We start from the raw sequence: 23,395 nt of genomic DNA on the forward strand, positions 1-23,395 counted from the left end.
CAGGCCAATCTGCACATCTTCCACATCCATTCTACTACTATCTCTCCCCCATGCTTCAGCATTTCACCACACACTCCATCAATTCCTGGGGCTTTCCCCAATAATACTTTCTTCATTGCTTCCACAACTTCTATCCTACTGATTTCTTCCTGTCTTCTCACCTCCCTCCTTCTCCCAGCCATTCCCCAGCCACTTATACTCGCATTACTTCCATCCTTTGTGTTCAACAATTCCTTAAAGTGTTCTCTCCATCTGCTCACTTTTTCTCCCTTCTCCACTAGTAATCTACCATTTTTTTCTTTCACTCCCCTGCTGACTTCACTTCCACCCTGTCTTACTCTCTTCACCTCCTTCCAGAACGTGATGTTCATCTCTATTAAAGTACTGGTACACCAAATGTGTACCAGTATACAGAGATAAGTATTATTTTTAGTAAAATGAACTTAAAAAAACAAAACTCAATAAAACCCGTTCTTTAATTCATTTAAGAAAATACAAAGGCAGTTAACCCTACTGTAGATAGGAAGACCTGTGACATATGGATACACGGCTAAAGTGTGTTTAAGTTTTGCGGTTCATGATGTCCAGAATAATGGGTAATGGGTAACTTTTTTCTTTACACCAAGCAATCCTGAGCCAGCCTATGCTGTTTCTGCCAGCAGGCTCAAGTTCCTGCCATTGTCGACTCTGGTGAGTACCTGTGTATCCAATTGGCACATGTCTTCCTGTAGTGTATAATTTTTGTAAAAAAAAAATGAAAACAGAGTGAAGGGCCATTTTGATCAAGGTCGAAGACTCAAACGTACATTATAAGTGTTTTGGGCACAATATGATCATGTACGTGTGTATCATGTCCCACTGTATACAGTATAAAGCAGTACATATGGTTTTCTTTGTTTTTTAGTGTATTTGTGTAGGTAGTGGAGGTAAATCGAGCTAGGTAGCTGTCCCACACAGAGCTGGCAGAATATTCTGAAGCTGGAGTATTTCAAGAGGACTGTTGACATCACATTAGAACCCCTGAGTGACACAGAAACCTTTGATTGTTATTGCAGGTGATGGGAAATTGACCTAGTGTAGCAGTGACCTCATAATGGAATGGTTTTAGGGGTCAATGGTGGCCGGAATAATGGGTCATTGGGAACTGTTATTTACAGGTGTGTAGTCATGGGCCCCAAACGACCAAGATACCTGTCAGACAAAGAGCTGGCGGAGTATCTGAAGTCAGAGGAGTTCAACAGGATTGTAGACACCATACTAGAACCCCAGACTGACACAGAAACCCATGATGTCAGTTAGTGTGGGTGATGTGACACTGATTGAGTGTACCAGTGATCCTAGTGGTGACGGCCGTCATTACACCACACAAGGACCCACAACAGGAGCCTGACACATTGATTGAGTGCTTAGAGGGTAGCGCTGTGTGTGTGTGTATATATATATATATATATATATATATATATATATATATATATATATATATATATATATATATATATGCAAACTAACCACAGGAGAAATGAAAGGAGTGACAGTGAGTACTTTCTCCTGTGGTTAGTTTGCATACATATCTTCACGGTGAAGTGAAGTCTCTGCTGCATATATATATATATATATATATATATATATATATATATATATATATATATATATATATATATATATATATATATATGCGAGAAAGAAGGAACCAAAGGCCATGAGCCTGCAATAACAGTTATCTGTTTCCTTTTATGCCAGGCACCCAGTTTTCTATGGAACCAGGGGTTGGCAGGCCGACCGTGTGATATTTAGGTATCAGATTTATAGGTTTAGGTAGGTTTTTTGCTCAGTTCCATGTATGTAATGTACATCTCAGGAAGAGAATAAGTCAGTACTAATTTTTTCCTTCACTATTTTTTTTCAAGTAACTTATAAATGTATTTATTTTAGCTCAGTTTTATTAATTCCTAGTCATCTTGTCTCCATAGGAGTTATATTTGTATTTCAGCTCCATTAGATTTGAATAAAACATCTTTGTATATTTTTTTAAAATTATTTTTCTAAAGTGTATCCGGTCTTCCTATCCCGTGGTCAGAAGGGACGTCTTCCTATCTAGTATTAAGTGAAGGAATACACTGTATCTCCAAAAACAAATGCTTGCATGTGCTGAATTTTAGAATCACAGACAACACAACCAAGTTTTCAAAAATCAATTACAAGGAACGTTTACACCATTTTGTGTACCCTAAAAGTACCAGACGCCATCGTAACATGGGGTGATCGAATTTCCATATCGCTAGGCGCTAAACTGCTAAATTGCTAAACCGCTAATAATGCTGTAATTTCGGGAAGTATTATTTAATGTTGCAACTGTTTTTCCCATTTTTCACTAACAGTAATATAAGACTGCTTCCTTCTATGATGCTCTTGTATACAAAATATCAGTAAGAGATGCCAGCCTAACAAAGGTTTTTGAATTTCCATATGAGACAGACGACTGTTACAATGACTCAACAAAAGTCATGCTAGCCAACATCTCCAGTATGATTCCCTTGCTATAGTAGGACTCGTCTACGTTTGCGGCTATGGTGTGGCCCGCACCTGTGTACAGTGTTGCCACGTTTTCTATACCGTTCTCTCTCTCTCTCTCTCTCTCTCCTGGCGGGAGATGTGAGCCACCCTGAGTACTTTTGATTCTTTTATAAGTTGTTTATAATTGTGCTTTCATTTGTTATTTTGGTTTTGTTATATTTAGTGATATTTATCATTTTTTGTATACGGCGACAGATGACCCGTTATTGCAGTACCATGATTGATTTTCATTCATTCATTCTCTTTCCCCTTCCTCCATCTCTCTCTCCACACCACCCCTGAGGTCAAGGCCACCGACTGGGTGTGGAAGTGTTGCCGCTCGCGAGTGAATAATGTTTTTTTTTTTTTTTTTTACTTCAGTATTGGCATGTGCCTACTATTTTGTCCTACATATTAGCTTATGAATATAAATGTGATTATTCCTCGCCCTTAAAATTACGGTAAAAGCCAGTAAATGTGAGCATTTTTCCCTAGCAACACCTGTACAAGCTATCCTTGTGTCTACGGAGGGGTACGTACTTTACCTTAGGCCAGACTGGGTGTGTCAGTGCTGCCACTCACAAGAATTATATGAAGTATTTCTTTTACTTTGGATATTGGCATATTTCTTTTTTCAGGCTCATTCTCTTATATCCATAACTGTAATATTATTACCCACCATAAAACTACGCTAAAAAACATTAAAAGTGACTACAATTTCTTTTAGCAACACTGTACAATATGTATGCCATGTTTCTGTGTTACTGTATAAATATTTTAGGCATAATAAGATTACTGTTGATTCATCCATCAAAATACACAAGTGTAAGTTTTATTCATCTGAACTTATCGTATTTGTGTTGCCTTGTACAGTCGTCAGCACAAATTCGTTGCTAGCCTGCTCGTGTGATGTGGGTCGTTTTGTCTGGCAACGGTGTATGGGAACTAGTTGCCACACACGCTCTTATACGCTTTAAAGACGTGTTTGTAAGAATTAGTACTATAAATCACCCAGAATACAATATTCTCTATTTCTGATTAGCATAAAAATGTGCAAAAGACGACAGATGAATGTTGTCGAATGGGGAAACTTCTGTTCTCTCCCTCGTATCCATCCCTTGTCCCTCCCCACCCTCCCCTCCTCCTTCCCTCTCCCGCTATCCTTCATCTCCAATTCTCTCTCTCTCTCCGCCCTGCCTACCTTATATCACCCACAACGCTAATCTACGTAATAAACCGCACTCTTCTCTATTTCTTGTCTATTCCTGTAACCTTTTTGCTCCTCAACATTCGAGAGTTTCACGCCATGCAACAGTCTCTTTCTCCCACTCGGTACACCAAACATGATGCAGCAGTTCGAAACTTTAGTGTTTCCGATACTGCTTCGTGATTCAGTGAACAGTATGAGGAGAATGGGAACATTTTCCTAGTGAAGACAGAGGGCGAGAATTAGGAGTGGGCACAAGTGTTTGTTTAATTTCGCCTACTGATATAATAGGCACAGACTTCCAGGCTCACTCAAACAAATACTAGCAAGGAATACATCACAAGAAGGAGACCTCAATGTTCCTGTATCTCCCGGCTGTTGGTAGTGACAAAGGGTGGAGAACAGGAAGACAACTGGAGAGGAGTGGGAAGGAGACGAGGAGGATAAGAATGGGACTAGAACAGGAAGGAATACTGATAATAAACCTTGGACATAGTTGGTGGTACTGTAAGCAACTGGGAATATGGCAGACTGGGTTTAGAAAACAGTCAAGAGAGAATTGCAATGCGCAATCAGGTTGGTGCCGTGCATAAATGAATGAAGGTGGAGAGGGTGGGGAGAGGAGACTGTGGAGAGGCATGAAAGTGGGTGGGGGGGAGGAGGCAGAGGGAGGGGTGGGGGGGAATATCAGGAGGAGTAAGGGGGAGAGAGGGGAAGGGAGCTTAGTCACGGTTATAATGAAGAATACCAGAATATTACGCTCATACGTCGTTCCATAACACTGTCAACTCTTGCAGTTTTTTACACTAATCTATTACGGTATACAGAAAATTGTACTCTAGGCAGTCTCTAGGACCACTTTTGAAAAACACGTGGTTAAAGTGTATAAAAGTGTATGTGGCAACTCGTCCCTTTACACTGTTGCCAGACAAAAGGACTCGCATCACACTAGTAGACTTGCAGCGAATTTATGCTGACGACTGTACATAAATAGCTTCCGTTTCACATCGCAAGTTGGGGAAACGTGGCACCATTGTACACAGGTGCGGGCCACACCACAACCGCAAACGTAGGCGAGTCCTACTATAGTTGTAATGCTAGGTGTTTTAGGGTCGACCTCCCGTCCCTAGAGCACCTAGTGAGTAGCTGGGTTCTCTCTCTAGACCGGAGCTTAGACAAAGAAGAGAGAGGCAGGACACAAAAACTCAAGGCAACACCTTACATGTGTATTACTAAATCTAACACAGGAACGAGCAGATGTCACAAATACAAGCAAGCTGGACAATTATAATCCTTGGGCTGCAGATATGGAATAATAGTATTACGCAGGATACTGTATAGGACCAGTTTGATTAGAGGGAACAACACTTGAGCTAGACACTTATGTTGGTGGGGGAGTTAAGATGTCCTAGGCCAGTGGCGGTGGTTGTCTCGATTTCCCAGGGTAGCGTTAATATTTTACACTGGGCCTAAGCGTGACCTTATCGAGATGTGCCATCACTGTTGCATAGAGTGTTCACTGTACCTTGGCCCATAGATCACTTTTACATTATTTACTATGTACCCGGGTGGAGCTGGCGGTACTGGAACTTCAATTCAGAGGCCTATGTATGATCTTCACTGTCTTACGGCAGCACTGTATACTATGGTAGGCCCATCCTTCACTGTCTTTCTATTGCACTATCTTTTCCACCACTTTCTTTTATGGTCTAACCACCGGCCCACTTTACTGTCACTCTTACATTGTCTGTATGCTGCATGTGTTCACTTTCACTCACTGTAAGGTCAAACGAGTCACAGTCAGGCACAAGAGCGGCAGTGGAGTCTCAGTCTCCCTACTGACAGGGCTGGGATCTGCCAGGGGCGGCTAGGTCCCGGGGGCAGGGAACAGCACATAGGGGCGTCCTCTCTCGTCCGGGGCTGCTGGAGGCGTAGGCACCCGAGGCTTCCGGGCTCGGGGTGGGAGTCCAGCCCTCTGGGCTGGGGCTGAACAGTCGCCTGAACTTCTGAGTGAGGCACCTGATGGAGGATGGGGATCTCTGGCGTCTGGGTGCAGGGAGGTCCCACCTGGGAGTCTGAGGGGCGGTCAGGAGGATGCGGTCCCCTCAGGTCGGGGACGCCATCAGGAGTTAGCTGTGGTGTCGGCCGGCGTCAGGTTCCATCAGGGGCGTCTCCACTGGCTGTAGGGAGAAGAGCCCGGTGGTGGTCACAGGGCCTTTCCAATACTCCTCCAGGCTGGGGGCTCCCTCCAAGTCATGGGTAGGTGGACTGGGCTCCGTACCTGACGAAGGAGCGGTTTTAGGCCGTCTATGGTGGTAGAGAAAGTGAGGGTGAGATGTAGCCATCATAGGAGTCAGGGGGAGGGTTGGCGGTGGTGGTTGGCAATGGGGAAGGCGGAGTTGGGTTTGGGGAGGTGGTGGTGTATCTTGCGGGCGGGGGTGGAAGGTGGTCAGAGTGGGTGATGGCAGGTTTTAGGGTGGGAGTGGGTGGTGAGGTGAGTGCGTGGCCCTTTGGTGCTGTGTCTGCATGTGGCATGGCAGTGGAGGTGGTGCGCCAAGGTGCGGTAGTTTTGGGTGGCGCTCTGATGGTGGGCATGGGCGAGGCGATGGGGCTTGAGGTGGGTGGTGTGTGGGGGTGTGAGGGTGCTCTGGCACTGGAGGTCAGTAGTACTGGTGAGGTGGCAGGTGTGGTGGCTTGAGGTGTGGGTGTTGAGGAGGGAGTGCGGTCTTGTGGCGCCATCTCTGTGTTTGTTGGTGGGGTGGTTTGGGCAATGGCAGGGTTCTGTGTTCGCGGTGTGGGGTGGTGGTGGGTGTGAAGTGGGGGTGGTGGCGGGCAGTGTGCGGTGGTGGAACCATGGTGGCTTGGTTGGAGGTGGTTGTATTGGCGGCGGTGGTGGGGTGGCAGGGGCTGATGAGTGGGGTGTGGCGGGTGGTGTGTGTCATCGAAGGCTAGGTAAGGTGGGGTGAGGTGTGGGCAGTGAAGGAGCCGACGGTGGGGGGGAGGTGCGGCCTCGGGGTGTTGTCTGGCTGTTCAGTGATGGGGTGGTGTAGGTGGCAGCAGGGGCTGAGCTCGTGATGGAGTGGTGGATGATGAGGTGCGGGGTATGTGGCGAGGCATCTGGTGAGGTTATTGGGGACGAGCTGGGGGTCCGTGGGGATGAGGGTGGGGTAGGGGAGGTGAACGAGAAAGACGAGGTGGGTGAGGGTGGGTCAGAGAAAGAGGAGGGTAAAAGTGAAAAGATAGAGGGAGGAGAGTGAAAGGAAACGTGTCGTTTCCCCCTGTTGTAGGCTGGGGGGGGGATGTGAGGTGGCCCCCGCTAGGATAGGGGGGTGCGGGGGCGGTGGTGGGTGCCTTCTGTGGTTTTTCTTCTGGTTTTTGTTTCTCCTAAGCTCGGGGCAATTGGCGTGTGGTGGGGCGGCTTGTAGGCGCCCTCGGGTCGTTCTGCTGCACCAGGCAGCTTTGAGCTGCTTACAGATGTCGTGAATGGCACATCCGTGGCTGCAAGCAGAAATTTTCCACGGGTCAATCACGATGAAGCCCATGGGAAACTGATCGATTGTGCCGATGTGTTGAGGGGTGGAGAGGTTGGCTAGAAGGCGCCTCATTACTTGGATATCTTTCTCCAGGTCTCCCGTAGGGTCATGTATGATAAAATGTTCTTGGATGAAACTAGGGAGGATCCTGATAAGTGTGTGAAACATGAGTTGTTCCCGGGTTTCGTCATCTGCCTCCAGGTAGGCAATGGTGACCAGGCACCTGGCTTGAATTAAAGTGTCACCCAAATTGCCATCAAAAGTTAGGCTATCCAATTGGGATAGTGCCACCACTTTACCTAGTGATGGGGTAATGGCCTGAATCACGAGTTTCGTGAAATTCTGCCAAGTGAGCCCCGGAATGATCATGTGTGCCATATTAGCTGCCGCTTTGCCCAGTTGCGGGAGTGTGACTACAATTTTTTGCTTGTCATCCTCGAACCCGATATCTAGCAAAGGTTTAATAATTGCAAGGTATGTGTGAACATCATACTGTTCGAGGTCGAAATTAGGTAATTGCATATGCAGTTTGGTTGTAATTTTTCCAGTATTTCCTGATTACCTCTCTCATATGCCTGGGTCAAGAACCACCGTTGTCCACCAGTGTAGTGCTAGGTGTTTTAGGGTCAGTCTCCCATCCCTAGAGCACCTATGGTCCTTCCAATTTATCCAGATTGTTTGGGCGTTGTCCCTCACGGGAGTTCCCCTTCGAGCGACGCTGCCGAATCTGTACCAAAACACACCTCTCTGTCAGCTATTTACTACTTCTAAATGAAATTAATTAGTCTATATATATAAAATTCTCTAATATGGCTATATAGTGTAAGAAAATGCCTATTGTTTTTAATAATAACAATGACTTTTTATAAATACCTCAACACTTGGCAATGTTGCTTTCCAACGTTGTCACGCTTGTAGGTGAGTCAGTGAGGGTAGGTCAGGTGTCAATCCGTAGGTCACTTTCTCTGACCGCCATTAAAAGATAAGCTACCCCTACTACTCGCCCTCGTCTGCTCCACAGTCGAGAAAAAGAACTTATATACAGCGTAAATAAGTATTTTTTAGAAGAGAAGGCAAACAGGGGACCTATAATTGATCCCTCAAAAGCTGTTGCTCGAACAGCAAAGGCCACCAACGTGAGTGAAGTAAGAGTCAGACGAATTTGCTCTTCCTTCAATCAAGCCTGCATTACACAAAAGTCACCAGAACAAACTATAATAATTCATAAAACCGTATAGACTTTTTATAGAAATAAATCACCATAAACTGTAGATTTTATATGCAGAGAGAGAGAGAGAGCTGGGAGTGAGGGTTAACCCTTGTCTCTAATCCGATAATTGGCCCAGTAAAAACTGTGGCAATGTCTCATGTAGGGGAAGTCCCGTGAGGGACACCCAAACGTTCTGGATAAATTGGAAGGACCATAGTGAGTAGCTGGGTTCTCTTTCTAGACCAGAGCCTAGACAAATAAGAGAGAGGCAGGACACAAAACTCAAGCCAACACTTTACATGTGTATTACTAAGTCTTACAGATGAATGAACAGATGTCGCAAACACAAACAAGCTGGACTTGGGCTGCAGATATGAAATAATAGTATCATGCAGGATACTGTACAGGACCAGATTGGTTAGAGGGAACAACACTTGAGCTAGACACTTATGTTGGTGGGGGAGTTTAGATGTCCTAGGCCAGTGGTGGTGGTTGTCTCGATTTCCCAGGGTAGCATTAATATTTTACACTGAGCCTAAGCATAACCTTATCGAGATGTGCCGTCACTGTTGCAGAGAGTGTTCACTGTACCTTGGCCTCTAGATCACTTTTGCATTATTTACTATGTACCCGGGTGGAGCTGGCAGTACTGGAACTTCAACTCAGGGGCCTATGTATGATCTTCACTGTCTTATGGCAGCAATGTACACTATGGTAGTCCCATCCTTCACTGTCTTACTATTGCACTATCTTTTTCACCACTTTCTTTTATGCTCTATCCACCGGCCCACTTTACTGTCACTCCTACACTGTCTGTATGCTGCTTGTGTTCACTTTTGCTCACTGTCAGGTCAGATATGTCACAGTCAGGCACGGGGATGGCGATGGAGTCTCAGCCTCCCTATTGACAAGACTGGGATCTGCCAGAGGCGTCTGTGTCCCAGGGACGGGGGACAGAGCATAGGGGCGTCCTCTCTTGTCTGTGGCTGTTGGGGGCGTAGGGGCCCGAGGCTTCCAGGTTCGGGGTGGGAGTCCGGCCCTCTGGGCTGGGGCCGAACGGTCACCTGAACTTCTGAGTCAGGCGCCTGACGGAGGATGAGGATCTCCAGCATCTGGGTGCAGAGAGGTCTCGCCCATGAGTCTGAGGGGCAGTCAGGAGGCTGCGGTCCCTGCAGGTTGGGGATGTCGTCAGGAGTGAGCTGCGGCGTCGGCCGGCATTGAGGTCCATCAGGGGCGTCTCCACTGGCTGTAGGGAGAAGAGCCCGGTGGTGGTCACAGGACCTCTCCAATACTCCCCCAGGCTGGAGGCTCCCTCCAAGTCGTGAGTAGGTGGACTGGGCTGAGCACCTGACGAAGGAGTGGTTTCAGGCCGTGGCTGTCTCGGGACACCTTCGGAGTGGCTACCGGCCACCTCGTGCAGGAGGGTAGAGCGGCTACAGGCCAACTCGCCGGGGGCACATTCAGAGCGGCTTCTGGCCATCTCCTGTAGGAGGGTGAGCAGCTACCAGCTGTCTTTCCAGGGGCACCTTCAGAGCGGCTTCCGGCCGTCTCCTGACGAAGGTGGGAGCAGCTACCGGCCGTCTCCTGACGAAGGTGGGAGCAGCTACCGGCCGTCTCCTGATTGGCCTCCGGAGCGGCTTCAGGCCATCTCCTGTAGGAGGGTGAGCGGCTGCAGGCCGTCTCTCCGAGGGGCACCTTATGAGCTGCTTCAGGCCGTCTCCTGATGAAGGCGGGAGTGGCTTCAGTCCGTCTCCTCTTTTCCTCCAGAGCGGCTTCAGGCTGTCTCCTGTAGGAGGGCAAGCAGCTGCAGGCCGTCTCTCCAAGGGGCACCTTCTGAGCGGCTTCAGGCCGTCTACTGACGAAGGTGGGAGCAGCTTCTGGCCGTCTCCTAGTTTCCTCCAGAGCGGCTTCCGGCCATCTCCTGTAGGAGGGTGAGCGGCTTTCGGCCGTCTCAGGGGTGCTGTTAGGAACTGGAGAAACAGTTCCACCCCGGTCTGATCTGTGGGCAGCTCGCCGGCAGGTCATCTTGTATTCCTGCTATTGTTGCAGCGGGTGAGTTCTGTGTCATACGGGCGCGCGGCCCGGGCGGACTTACGTCCCTCTCGCACGGAGCTGGGCCGCAGGCTGTCTACCTCTCCATGGGCTCTTTCTCGGGGTGTCATGTTGTTTCCAGAGCCCAAACCTGGCATTTTACCACCTTTGTCGGGGAAAAAGTCATGACCCCGTAACTGAAGGTGATAAACTTGGACAGTGTTGGTGTGGTGGGCCGGTTGTAGGAGCTGTAGTAGGACCGTCCAGGCAGTGGTGGCTGGGTTTTAAGGCGAGGTCGGGTCACAGGTCATGAAGAGGGTGGATGCGTCATTGGTGTTGCGGAGGAGCTGCAGGAGGTGGAGGGGGACGTGGACTCGGTGCCTGCAACCGAAGGGCAGCGCCCATGTAGCACGCCGAACTCTCATGGTTCAGGGTGTTGCTGGTGTTCGAGTGTTGGAGGTGTGAGTGGAGAAGGGAGCAGGGTTTGGTGGTAGGGCAGGAGGAGTGGGGGTGGCGACACATCTTGGGGGTGGGCGTGATAGGTGCCCCAAGTGCGTGATGGTGGTCTTGAGGGTGGGTGTGGGGGGTGAGTCGGGCATGTGGCGTTGTGTTGCTGGGGCAGTGCAGGCTGTAGGCTCTGGCGGCATGCTTGGGTGGTGGTGTGACTGCAGGTTTGGGGGAGGCAGCAGGGGTGGAAGGTGAGGAAGGGCTGGTGTGGGGAAGGCAGCCTGAGATGGCATGTGAGGAAGTTGGGAACGGGGTGGTAGGCAGAGGGGGCGCGGAGGGCGGTCGTGAGGGTTTGGGTGAGGAATCGGGAGTACTTGGTGTCAGTGGGCCGTCAGGTGAGGTGTGATGTGGTGTGGTGGACGACAGGGTGATTCTTCTAAATGGAGCTAAGGTCTTAGTCTCGCCTCCAGGATGCATGGGGATATTTGAAGGTGATTTTGAGACAAAAAAGTGCATCTTCCACCCCACGAAATACGGTAACTTTGCTGCCCAGACCCTCGGCAATCTAGGCACAAAAACCGACAAAGGCTCCTGCACTGAACGGGTTATTATTGCTCGACCTGTTACATATTGGTGGAAAGCTGGTGGGATTTGCAACAAAGATTCACAGCAGTCATATAAAAATTGCACATTTTGTTGCCAGAATCATCACGTTTTCCTGTTCTCCTATAACAAGGTGTTTCATGTGATAATTGCTGTTATATTGCTGTGCTGTTCTTTGGACTATTACCCTTGCATTTCACTTGTGTTCCTATATTTATCATCATTAGTGGTGAAAATTTCTTCAGTATCCCAATTTGTGCCTACTACCAAAGAAACAAAAAATATTTTTGGGGGGATTACAATACATTTTCCTGGTGGTGTGCTGTGATGACACATCTCGACTACGTCATAGACTGGTGCAAGTGGGAAGGCCTGTGCACCAGTCAGGAAGGACAATGCCTTACAACCAATGCTGGGCAGGTGCGCAAACACTTGTGCAAAGTGCAATTGCGCACCGTTGCACTCCGGTGAATATTGTTTGCGCATTGGGCACCGCACGAGACCATGCACAATATTGCACTTTCACACATGAAAAGGCAGGTGCGCAAGCACAAATTTAGTTGCGCTTGCACAACTGACTTTGCACTTGCGCACCTGCCTTGCAAACCTGTCCTGTGGATTGCGCACTGCACAGTCCAAGCGACACGTGGTCTTGGGAGTTCCTTGTATGTCTGGACAAGGGATGGGAGAGGCTCGGGCGAGTCACGAGGATCCTGCTGGGGGGAGGCGGGAGGGACGGAGGGTAGTAGCATCTTCTAAAATGCTTCAACAGAGATAATGTATTTTAATATTTGTAAATTATTATTATCAGTAAATAATAATAAATTAAAAACACATTATTTATTAAGAGTAGCATATGCAATTTCATATCAAAATCATTAAAACATATTATTTAAATAAAATATCCACAGTCTAATAAATTAGTAGGCTGTGGATATTTGATTTATATAATATGTTTAAATGATTTTGGTAAGGAATTACATATGCTATTGTATATCTATATTGAATTATAAAACATCTTGCGCAAATGCAGATAAAAGTAAAACTGGCAACATCACAGCTTTTGTTTCCCTGTTCCTCCGCTTCGCTCACTCCTCTGAATTTCCACGAGTGAAAAAGTTACTATATGACAGTATTGTTATACCAGCTCTAATGTATGGAAGTGAAGCTTTGACATTGTTGAAGGGGCAGAAGTAAAGTGTGAGAGCTGTGGAAATAAATGAGTTATTTGAGAGGATCATGTGGAGAACATGGAGAGACAGACTGACAAATTAGGAAGTGAAGGATCATTGTGGTGTGGATGTGGATGTGATAGGAAGCATTAGGAGAAACACATTGAGGTCGTTTGGTCATATGGAGAGGATGGAGAGTGAGAGACTAACGAGGAGTGTATGTGAGTGAGGTGGAGGGGAGAAAGAGGGAGGGGGAGGCCAAGGATGAGATGGAAGGATGGAGTGGAAAACTATATGAAAGAGGGGGGTGTGAGCTGGGAGCAGGGCAGTGAAATGGCGGGGGACAGGGTGACGGAGACGATTTGTTGCTTGTTTGGGGCCAATGGCCACCCCTTCCAGGATTAAGGCATGTGGGAATAGATAGATAGATAGATTAATAATAAATAAAAGTATGATTATTTAAATAACCCAATATTTTACAGTAATTCCCACAAATATAAGCAAATGGTTTGCGTTAGCGCTTAGCAACAGTGCGCAAGCTAAATATTAGATTGCGCACTTGTGCAAGTTACAAATAATAGAAAATACTACTAATAAATAAAAGTAAGTATGCTATTTTATTTAATATCTAAATATTTAACAGTAATTCCCACAAATGTATGCAAATGGTTTTCGTTTGCGCTTGGCGGCATTGCGCAAGCTAAATATTTGTCAGATTGCGCACTTGGGCTTGTCCAAGGTACAGTAGTGAACTGTGGATTGTGTATTGCGCTTGCACAAGGTCCTTCTTCGTTTGTGATGCCCACCACTGCTTACAACGTCATGGGCGCAAACTCCAATCATCTCAGTCCCTCGGTTACAGGTGACATAATGGAAGTCACATCAAGATTTTCAACATTTTCTTCCACTCATTCTAGTTAGTTAGTGCAACATTCAGTAACTATAAACTACACTTGTACCCAGAGTCCACACACATCTAGTGGTTGTGTAAATACACGGTCTACAAGTAAATTTAATTGCAAATTACTAGATAACTTTTCTGCCAGAGTTAGCCCTCAACAGCACGTTTTCTCATATGGAGCTTACTCCAGTTTCCTTCCATTATCTCAGACTATTTTATTTTCATATTTAAGCTATTAATATGTTTTTAAATAACAGAACAGAGGAAGGAAAAACAAGTGAAAAAAAAAAAATCCATATACCAGATTACTAGCGACCTCCATTCATAAAATATCTGTGAAATAGTAGCCGTGACAACAGGGGGCATCACAACATCCCCAGAAGGTGACAACAAAAGGATAGGTAGGGTGCGCCTGATGTCCATGTGATATGGGCATATGTCCCATATGGCCGCGCGCCCCTATTCCACGGACTGCACCCGGCATGAACATCTCAGTCCGGGTGCATTACCCTCCAACGATCCAGCCTTCGTCAGGATCGGGGTGGAGCTAAATACGCTCCAGGCAGCACCCCAGTGACACCCGGTAGCCGCACAGCAAAAGCAATGGTCTGTAGCCGTGCCGCAGCAACTGCCTGTAGCCATGCACCTGCAACAGCCTGTAGCTGTGCAACCGTGACAGCCAGCAGCCGCATATCATAAGCAACGGCCTGTAGCCATGCAATAAAGACAGCTGGTAACTGCAACTGTAAGAGATGGCCAGCAGCCACTCATAGTGCTGCCTACCTTCCCTGCAGAATCTGTGACAGTCGGATGCCGCACGTGGAAAGAGAACGGTATGCCCTTCTTCTGCAGTTGCCTCTAGGGGCACGACACCGGTGATGGCTTACACATTGCCCCTCATATGGGACTTTGGTGACAGCCGGTAGCTGCATCCATGGACGGGTGACAGCCGGTAGCTGCACTTCGTCTGCGGTCCCATCAGGAAGTCGGGCCCTGGTGACAGTCAATTGCTGCACCGACAAGAAAGGGACGGCCGGTAGCTGCCCTCCTCCCATTGCCCAAGGGACCTCAGCGACGGCCAGTAGTTGCACCAGGGAGGGGCACCCTAAAAGCCCCCTTGCCCCCTGTGACTACCTGAGGGAGACTCCTGCTTGAGCCACCCCACCAGTGGCAGAGTAAGTTCCACCTTCAACTCCCCAGACCGAAGCAGCCTCCAGAGGGAGAGCCTCCCAACAGAGGACTGGTGGAAAGGACCCGTCCTGACCCCAGGGCTGCACTCCATCCAGCCGGCGCCAGAGGGCAACCAGCACCTGTCGGATTCCTGCCACCAGCAACGTCACAGCCCTACCCTGACGAGCCCTACCCTGACAGCGAAGCAATGGGAGCGAGCACAGCAGACAAGCTCTCCATGGCGTCATTAGTACCCCAGGGTGCGACCTCTCCAATCCCGAGGAGGAGCGACGCCCTTCCTGCACTGGGCACCTGCAGGAGCACCTACAAAAGATATTTGGCCTTGGTCACGAGGGCCAAACCCCTGTATCCTGTCCCTTCAGTATGGGGCCCTTCACCATGCCTGACAGTAGCTGGTCCTGGAGGACAACACCCCCACGAGTAGTCCCGTGGCCCCTAGACGAGAGGACACCTGAGGGGATGCAGCCGACACTGGGCTTCCACCTGTAAGCTGCCGGCCCCCTCCCCCCTTGGCCAGCCCGCTCCCTTGCCCCACATCCCTACAGTGACTGTGACTTCCATGCCCACAAGGTGAAAGTGAAAGTGACTATCAGTGTATAGGGCACAGTGACAATGTTTAACTACCTTAACTCTACTGAATGTGGGACGAGACATACACAGTGTTCCACCACCCAACTCCATTCAGTTGTAATGTGGGACATGTGTATAATTATCATAAAGCACATACAGCCCTAGAACAAAGTGTAATCCCAACTCCACTTGAGTGCTGTGTCTGTCCACCTATTCCTGAGACTGTCGGTATCCTGTGCGATACCTGTAATATATACCTACCAGTTCCAGCTTTTGCCATTGGATAGAGTCTCGTGGATTGTCTAGCTTCCCTGTATCTAGAACTTGATAATATACTTGTAAGGTTGTTGCCCTGTGTTTTTATGCCCTGTTCCTCTCATACTGTGTCTAAGCTTCAGTCTAGAAAGGGAACCCAGCTATACCTTAGGTGTTATTAGGACAGGAAGCCGCCCTAAAAACACCTAGCATAAGAATCTGTAATAGTTGGACTTGAACAGCTGTAGGTTGAAGTTTGGGGGGAAACAACTCCTGGGAAGCATGTTCCAGAGAGATGCAGTTCGGGGAATAAAAGAATTCTGATAGGCAGAAGTTCTGCAATATGGCTGTGTGACATTCCAGTCATGAGCACAACCAGATGCCTGTGTAGCATGAGGGAAGGCATGGAGAGGCGGCACAATGGATGCAACTTCGTCTGAGTGTTTGCCATAAAAATATCTGTAACATAATGCAAGGGAGGCAACGTTCCTTCCCACTTGTAAGGGAGGTAGTTTATTCATAATATCGTAATTAATAATTCCAACAGCTTTGTTCTGAATTTTGTTTAAATATATTATCACATACCACAGTAAAGGCTTGCTTCCTATCATTTGTGGATATTCCTGTGAATAGTAATAGCCTTTACATATTATCAGTGTCACCAAATCAATATGCCTCTACTTGCTTTACTAGTGTGTGTGTATATATATATATATATATATATATATATATATATATATATATATATATATATATATATATATATATCTTTACTATTTTTCCTTAATTGTCAGTGTCAGATGGATTTCTGTGTATGGCACTTTTTTTTTTTAGTCATTTAAGGATAGAAACAAGTAGTGTCATAATACATCAACATCACAGTCATCTGAAGACTCATGTTTATTAGATTCTGATTTAATTCTGAGTTCAGTCTTTGATAACATGCAACACTCAGATGAGCCATTACCAAATTGGCTTAACCCCTAACAGGCAGACGACGTTACGTAACGTCCGGCAATTTTCGGTCCTAATTTATTGGTGAAATGATAAGACATCCTTGTCACCTACTGTTCTGCCTTCTACCATCCCAAACCTTGAAACACTTAAAATAGAATATACATATATAAGTTTTAGTGTTGTAATTGTTCAAGTAAAATAAAATACCTGTAAATTTTATTATTATAGGTGTTCAAGTAAAATTGAAAACACATACATAAGATTTTGAAGGGAATGAACAGTGTAAAGAATGCATAAATGATAAATATTGTGTTCAGTGGTGAAGAAAAAAGAGAATGAGTGAAGAGTTCGCTAGCCTCATCCCAGGCACACCTGGTGATATGCTGCTGGCCTGCGCTCCTCCCTCACTCCTCCCCTCCTCCTCCCACAGCTAGCAGAGACGTATTACCACATGTGTAACACCTCTTGCCTTCATTTTTCATCCATTTTCATCGATTTACGCATGTTCAGGCTCATTCCGTGACACTTTATTTTTCCGAAAATATGCCGCCCCACACGGTCATATGATTGATAAGGTGCCCGTCCATAAGGGGTTAAAGATGAATTAAAACAGTGTGATACTCCCCTTGTGAAGCCTCATTGTACTTCAGCTACACTGTAAATAAACTGAAGGCAATTCTCAAACTAGCCCTCAGTCTCTCGAAGCTTTAGAAAAGTTTTTGGACACTTTTACTGTTTGTTCTGATGCTGGAAATCTACATTCTCGTAAACATCGTTCAGGAAGAACCTTTCCTACTCCTTCTCTTTCACTCACAGTCACTAATCCTCCCTCAAGCTTGTCTTCACCTCCAGGTACAACAATTTAGGTCTTGTCGCAAAGCCATGCCATAAACGAATTTTCTGGAAAGGATAAAAATTACAGCATTCAAACTTACCTCTCAGGCTGCGAGGATGTTATGCGCAGTAGTAGCATTACAAGTGTAGAGGATAAGATTTCTTTCATCCACTCACATGTCATGCCAGGTAGTCTCGCAGCCGATGTTCTCAAGGCATCTCTTTCAAAGCTGCATCTCAAAAAAAGACAATGATAAGTTCCAGCGTGCTTTGATCAGTACCTTCACAAAAGGTACAGCTGGCTCCTTGGGTTGGATTTTGCATATGTACGACAGGACCATAGAAAATATTGGATCTTGCGATCTTCTCAGAGCTCAGACACGAGCTTGGGGTACGGTTCCGAAGCTTTTGAGTGCTGAGAAAATTCTAGATGGTATATTGACAACACAGCCATGCCTAAAGAAAATGTGATAAACCTGATTGAGTGAGTGCAGATTGTTTTGTGCCTTCGTGACCAAGACAGAGAGAAAGCCGCTAGGTTTGAGTATGAACCCACAGACGTTTTGGTTGAACTAGCAGAGAAAATTAAATTGGGAGGATCTTATACCCAGGTGCCATTGCACCAGTACAGTAACAACTTCCAGTGGAAATACTTCCGTTCTAGCCACCACAGGAATGAAACCTAAGAAAAAGTCATTTTGTTCTAAGTGCAAGAAATATGGTCATACAATAGATAAATTTTTCTTTAGGAATGACCTGGCAAATTCACTCTCTGCCTCGGCATTGTGCACCACTCGTCCTCAATGACATTCATCTCGGTCATTCTCCCAGTCGGTCCCTCAACGCAATCATCACTGTTTAGTTCAAAACAACTGAAGTTGCACTCCACTATGTTGTGGTGGTACTAAGTGGTGTGTTGTCCATCAGTCATCAGGTCATAATACAGATCAGTGCTCCCTTGTTCTCCAGCAACAGACTGAGTATACAAATCGTAGATTACGTCAGTCAGGGGAAGATCAGCGCCTTCAGTCAAACGATCAAGGGTAAATACTTAAAAAAGGTCCACTGCCGCTTCACTCATAGCTGCACTACAAAAATTGGATAATTTCTCTGTCCCTTGGCAAGTCAGCAGACGTAAGTTATCATTCACTATGGACACTGGGGTGTGTGCTAACCTTATTTCCCAGTCATTCGTACATGGAATAATGAATCGAATGCCACACACACACCGGTCCATTCGTCCACCTGACACCAGTTGTCCAGTGTTCCTGGGGATCTCTTAGATATCGGTGGTATGGTTACTCTTACATTTTGAAAATCATGCTCTGCTCAACCAATTATTGCAGATTTTCACATTATTAAGAAATTCCCCTTACCTGCAGATGGCCTGTTTGGTCTAGAAACTATGGGCCAATACGACATCGACGTTCATCTTAGTACGAATTCTTTCACTTATAAACAAGTAAGTCATAATGACTTGTCTCCTTCTAGACCCTTACTTCATTCAGGTGTCTTTCTGACAGTTATTTCTTTGCAGAGTTCAGGGAGTCCGTCTATGGAGTCATCAGGGTTAGATTAGGAGTCCTTCATTGCATGTGACACTTCTGGTAGACTCAGTGACACCCTCACTCACATACACTCTCTTCGTCAGTCTTTCACCCTCCATCCTCTCCACATGGCCAAACCACCTCAGTGTGTTCCTCATAACGCTTCCTATTACATCCACATCAACACCACAACGCTCCTTTATATTCTCATTCGTCAGCCTGTCTCTCCTTGTGACTCCACAGGCTCCTCTTAAATAACTCATTTCCACTGCTCTCACTCTTGACTTGTGTCCTTCCAACAACGTCCAAGCTTCACTTCCATACGTTAGAGTTGGTATCACAATACTGTCATGTAGTAACTTTTTCACTTCCATGCTCACTTCCCTGTTTCTTATCACTGCTTTCAAAGAATAATAATCTTATTATTGTCAGTAAAGACATTGAAAGTCATTTCTCCAAGCTTCTTAAGGTCCTTCACAAGCTCCAAACTGTTGGTCTTAAACTCAGACTCTCCAGATGCAATTTCCTGAAGTCGAAAATAAAATTTGTAGGTCATGTAGTAGACGATGATGGAATTCATACTCTCCCAGATAAGACTCGGGCAGTTAGAGACTTCCCAGTGGCTACCAGTGCTGACCGCATTAAGGGTTTCATAAGTTTAAGTGGCTAGCCACTGCTTCATCAAGGGATGTGCAACCACTGCATCACCCCTCACAAAACTTCTGAAGAAAAATGTTCTTTTTCATTGGGGATATGCACAAGATAAAAGTTTCATTGATATAAAGGCTACACTTACGAATGCATCAATTCTAGCCTTTCCAGAGTATGCCATACCATTCACACTGTGTACAGATGCTTCTTCACTCAGTTCTTTTTTTTTTTTTTAATGCGAGGAAGAAGGAACCAAAGGCCATGAGCCTGCAGTAACAGTTCCCTCCAAGAGAAAAACAAAATACAATAGAGAGCCAAATTCAAGATCCGATCATTTGGAGATGCCTGGACACACTGCGCTTGAAAGACTGGAGATCATAGGCAGCAGGAAATACAGATAGAGGGAGACAGTTCCAGAGCTGACCTGTTCCATAAATGAAAGACTGGGAGTAACGGTTAACTCTTGTATTAGAGAGTTGGACAGAAAAGGGATGAGAGTTTGCTGCCAGACGTGTGCTACGTGCCTGTCGTAGAGGTGGAGGAATGCAAGCAGACAGTTCAGAGGAGCAGTGACCATTAAAGTAGCGATAGAAAAGAGATAAAGATGCAACAGTGCGGCGAAGAGACAGAGGTTGAAGGGAGTCAGTAAGAGGAGGAGAGTTAATGAGACGAAAAGCCTTTGACTCCACCCTATTGAGAAGAGCTGTATGTGGGGAGCCTCCCCACCCATGAGAGTTGTACTCCACACAGGGGCGGATAAAACCCCTGTATAGAGTAAATAATTGTGCAGGGGTAAAGAAAGAGCGGAGATGGCTTAGCACACCCAATCTCTTGGAAGCAGATTTTACAAGAGATGTAATATGATCTTTCCTAGATAAGTCCCGAGTAAATGAAACCCCAAGCATGTTCAAGGATGATGCAGGATTAAGCTGAATATTATTAAACATTAATGGGTATACCTGTGGAAGATTTTGTCGGGTTGATAGGTGTAAGAACTGAGTCTTAGATGCATTAAAGACAACCATATTATTTTTACCCCAGTCAGAGATACGAGCCAAGTCAGACATTAGGTGTGCCATAGCCTCATCCCTTGTTTCTTGAAGTAACTGTTGAGATGGGCGTTGCAGGAACCGAATGGAAAGGTGAAGGGTGGAGTCATCAGCGTATGAGTGGATAGGGTTAGATGTACAGCTTAGAAGATCATTGATGAATAAAAGGAAGAGAGTTGGTGATAGGACAGAGCCCTGAGGAACACCACTGTTGATAGATCTAGGAGATGAACGATGGCCATCTACAACAGCGGCTATAGAACGACCAGAAAGGAAGCTAGCGATGAAGGCACAGATAGAAGGATAGAAACCGTAGGAAGGCAGTTTGGAAATTAAAGATTTATGCCAGACTCGATCGAAAGCCTTTGAGATGTCAAGTGCAATGGCAAAGCTTTCGCCAAAGTCCCGAAAGGAGGATGACCAGGAGTCTGAAAGGTAGGTGAGAAGATCGCCAGTGGAGGGTCCCTGACGGAACCCATACTGACGATCGGAAAGAAGGTTGTGATAGGAAAGATGCCTTAAAATTTTTCTATTAAGAATTGACTCGAAAACTTTTGAAATACAGGACGTTAAAGCAATTGGACGATAGTTGGAGGGTTGGGAGTGGTCACCCTTCTTTGGGACTGGCTGAATGAGAGCAAACTTCCAGCAAGAAGGAAAGGTACAAATTGACGGACAAAGGCGAAAGAGTTTGCCTAGGCAGGGTGTAAGCACAGAAGCACAGTTCTTGAGAACAACAGGAGGGACCCCATCAGGCCCATATGCCTTGTTAGTACTGAGGCCAGTGATGGCAGAAAATACATCAACTGAAGAAATTTTAATGTCAGCCATGAGTAAGTCAGAGGGGGGAAGTGATGGAGGAACAGCACCGGAATTGTCAAAGGTGGAATTGGAGGAGAAAGTCTGTGCGAAGAGATCTGCTTTATCAGTAGAAGAAATAGCTACAGAACCATCAGAGTAGAAAAGAGGAGGGAAGGATGATGAGGTAAAGTTGTTAGAAAGATTTTTGGCAAGGTGCCAGAAGGAGCGGGAAGAATTCGAGTTGGAGAGTTGAGAGCATTCAGTATGGATGAAATTATTTTTAGTAGAGCGAAGAACAGACTTAGCACGATTCCGGGCAGAAACGTAAAGATGATGTGATTCAGGGGTGGGTTGGCTCCGGTACCTTTTGTAGGCCTTCTCCTTGTTGCGGACAGCATTAGAACAAGCGTGATTAAACCAAGGCTTTCTTGCGTTAGTCAAAGGATATGAGAAAGGAATGTATGCTTCCATGCCCGAGAGAATAACCTCCGTAATGCGCAAGGCACACTCAGATGGCTCCCGGCCATGGAAGCAATAATCATTCCAGGGAAAATCAAAGAAGTACAGCCTGAGGGCCTCCCAGTCTGCGGCTCCAAAATGCCACAGACGACGTTTCCCTGGAGGGTCCACAGGCTGTACCGGAGTGATAGGACAGGTTAAGGTAATAAGGTTGTGATCGGAGGAGCCCAACGGAGAGAAAAGATTAACAGAGTAAGCAGAAGGATTATTTGTGAGGAAGAGGTCAAGTATGTTGGAACTCTCTCCAAGGCGGTCAGGGATACAGGTAGGGTGCTGTACAAGCTGCTCTAGGTCATTAAGGATAGAAAAGATGTAGGCTTGTTCACCAGGTGGATCCGTGAAAGGAGAGGAGAGCCAAAGGTGGTGGTGAACATTGCATTTCAGAGAAAGGAGAAATGGACAGAATGTGTTCCATCGTAGAAGTAAGATAGTCGAAGAATTTTTGATAGTCAGTAGAATTAGGGGATAAGTAAACAGCACAGATATATTTAGTCAGAGAATGACAGGAAAGCCGAAGCCAGAGTGTGGAGAATTCAGAAGAATCAAGTTCAGGAACATGAGAGCAAGATAGGTCGTTGTGTATATATACACAACAGCCACCTTTGGCTTTGAAATGAGTATAGAGAAAGTAGGAGGATACAGAAAAGGGTTTGCTGTCGGTTGCCTCAGACAGCTGAGTCTCCGTTAGAAAAAGAAGGTGAGGTTTAGAGGAGGAGAGGTGGTGTTCGACAGAGCGAAAGTTAGATGAAAGGCCGCGAATGTTGCAGAAATGAAGAAGAAGAGAGTCAGACAGTGGTTCCAGGCACCTCGAGTCGTCACCGGGAGAGGGGCAGATGGCGGGGGCATTTATGTTCCCCCCCCCCTGGGGACTCCGAGGCTTGATTAATCGACGCCATTTTGGTAATTTTGAATAGGAAGTGTAGTGTGTACTGTGCATGTAGTTTGGTGAAGATAGTTAGAGAAATTTGTACCGGAGAGCATGCTGGCCTACTCTCTGTGTAACTGAGACACTGAAAAAGTTCAGCAAATGGGGATGGTCAGGAATTAGTCCTGAGGGCTGATGAAACGGGAGCTCCAGCACTCCCTGTCATCAGCTTTCCATCCACCTTGGGAGTACTGCCCTGCTCGACTGGTGCTGTACTCTTACAGCAAGATATTAATGGCCGCTGTCATGCCATTGCTTATGCTAGCTGAATTTTTAATGATGCAGAAATGTGTTGCTCTGCAACTCATCTTGAAAATCTAGCTGTTGTTTTGGCTCTCAGGCATTTCCATGAAATAATTTTGGGCTATAATGTCACTGTCTGCACTGATCATGCTGCAGTTACTGAACTCTTCAAGGGTAAGAATCTTACTGGCAGACT

Source organism: Coenobita brevimanus, chromosome 81 (assembly GCF_032717465.1).
Source record: "Coenobita brevimanus isolate Jiangsu-jjx chromosome 81, ASM3271746v2, whole genome shotgun sequence".
Taxonomy (NCBI): domain Eukaryota; kingdom Metazoa; phylum Arthropoda; class Malacostraca; order Decapoda; family Coenobitidae; genus Coenobita; species Coenobita brevimanus.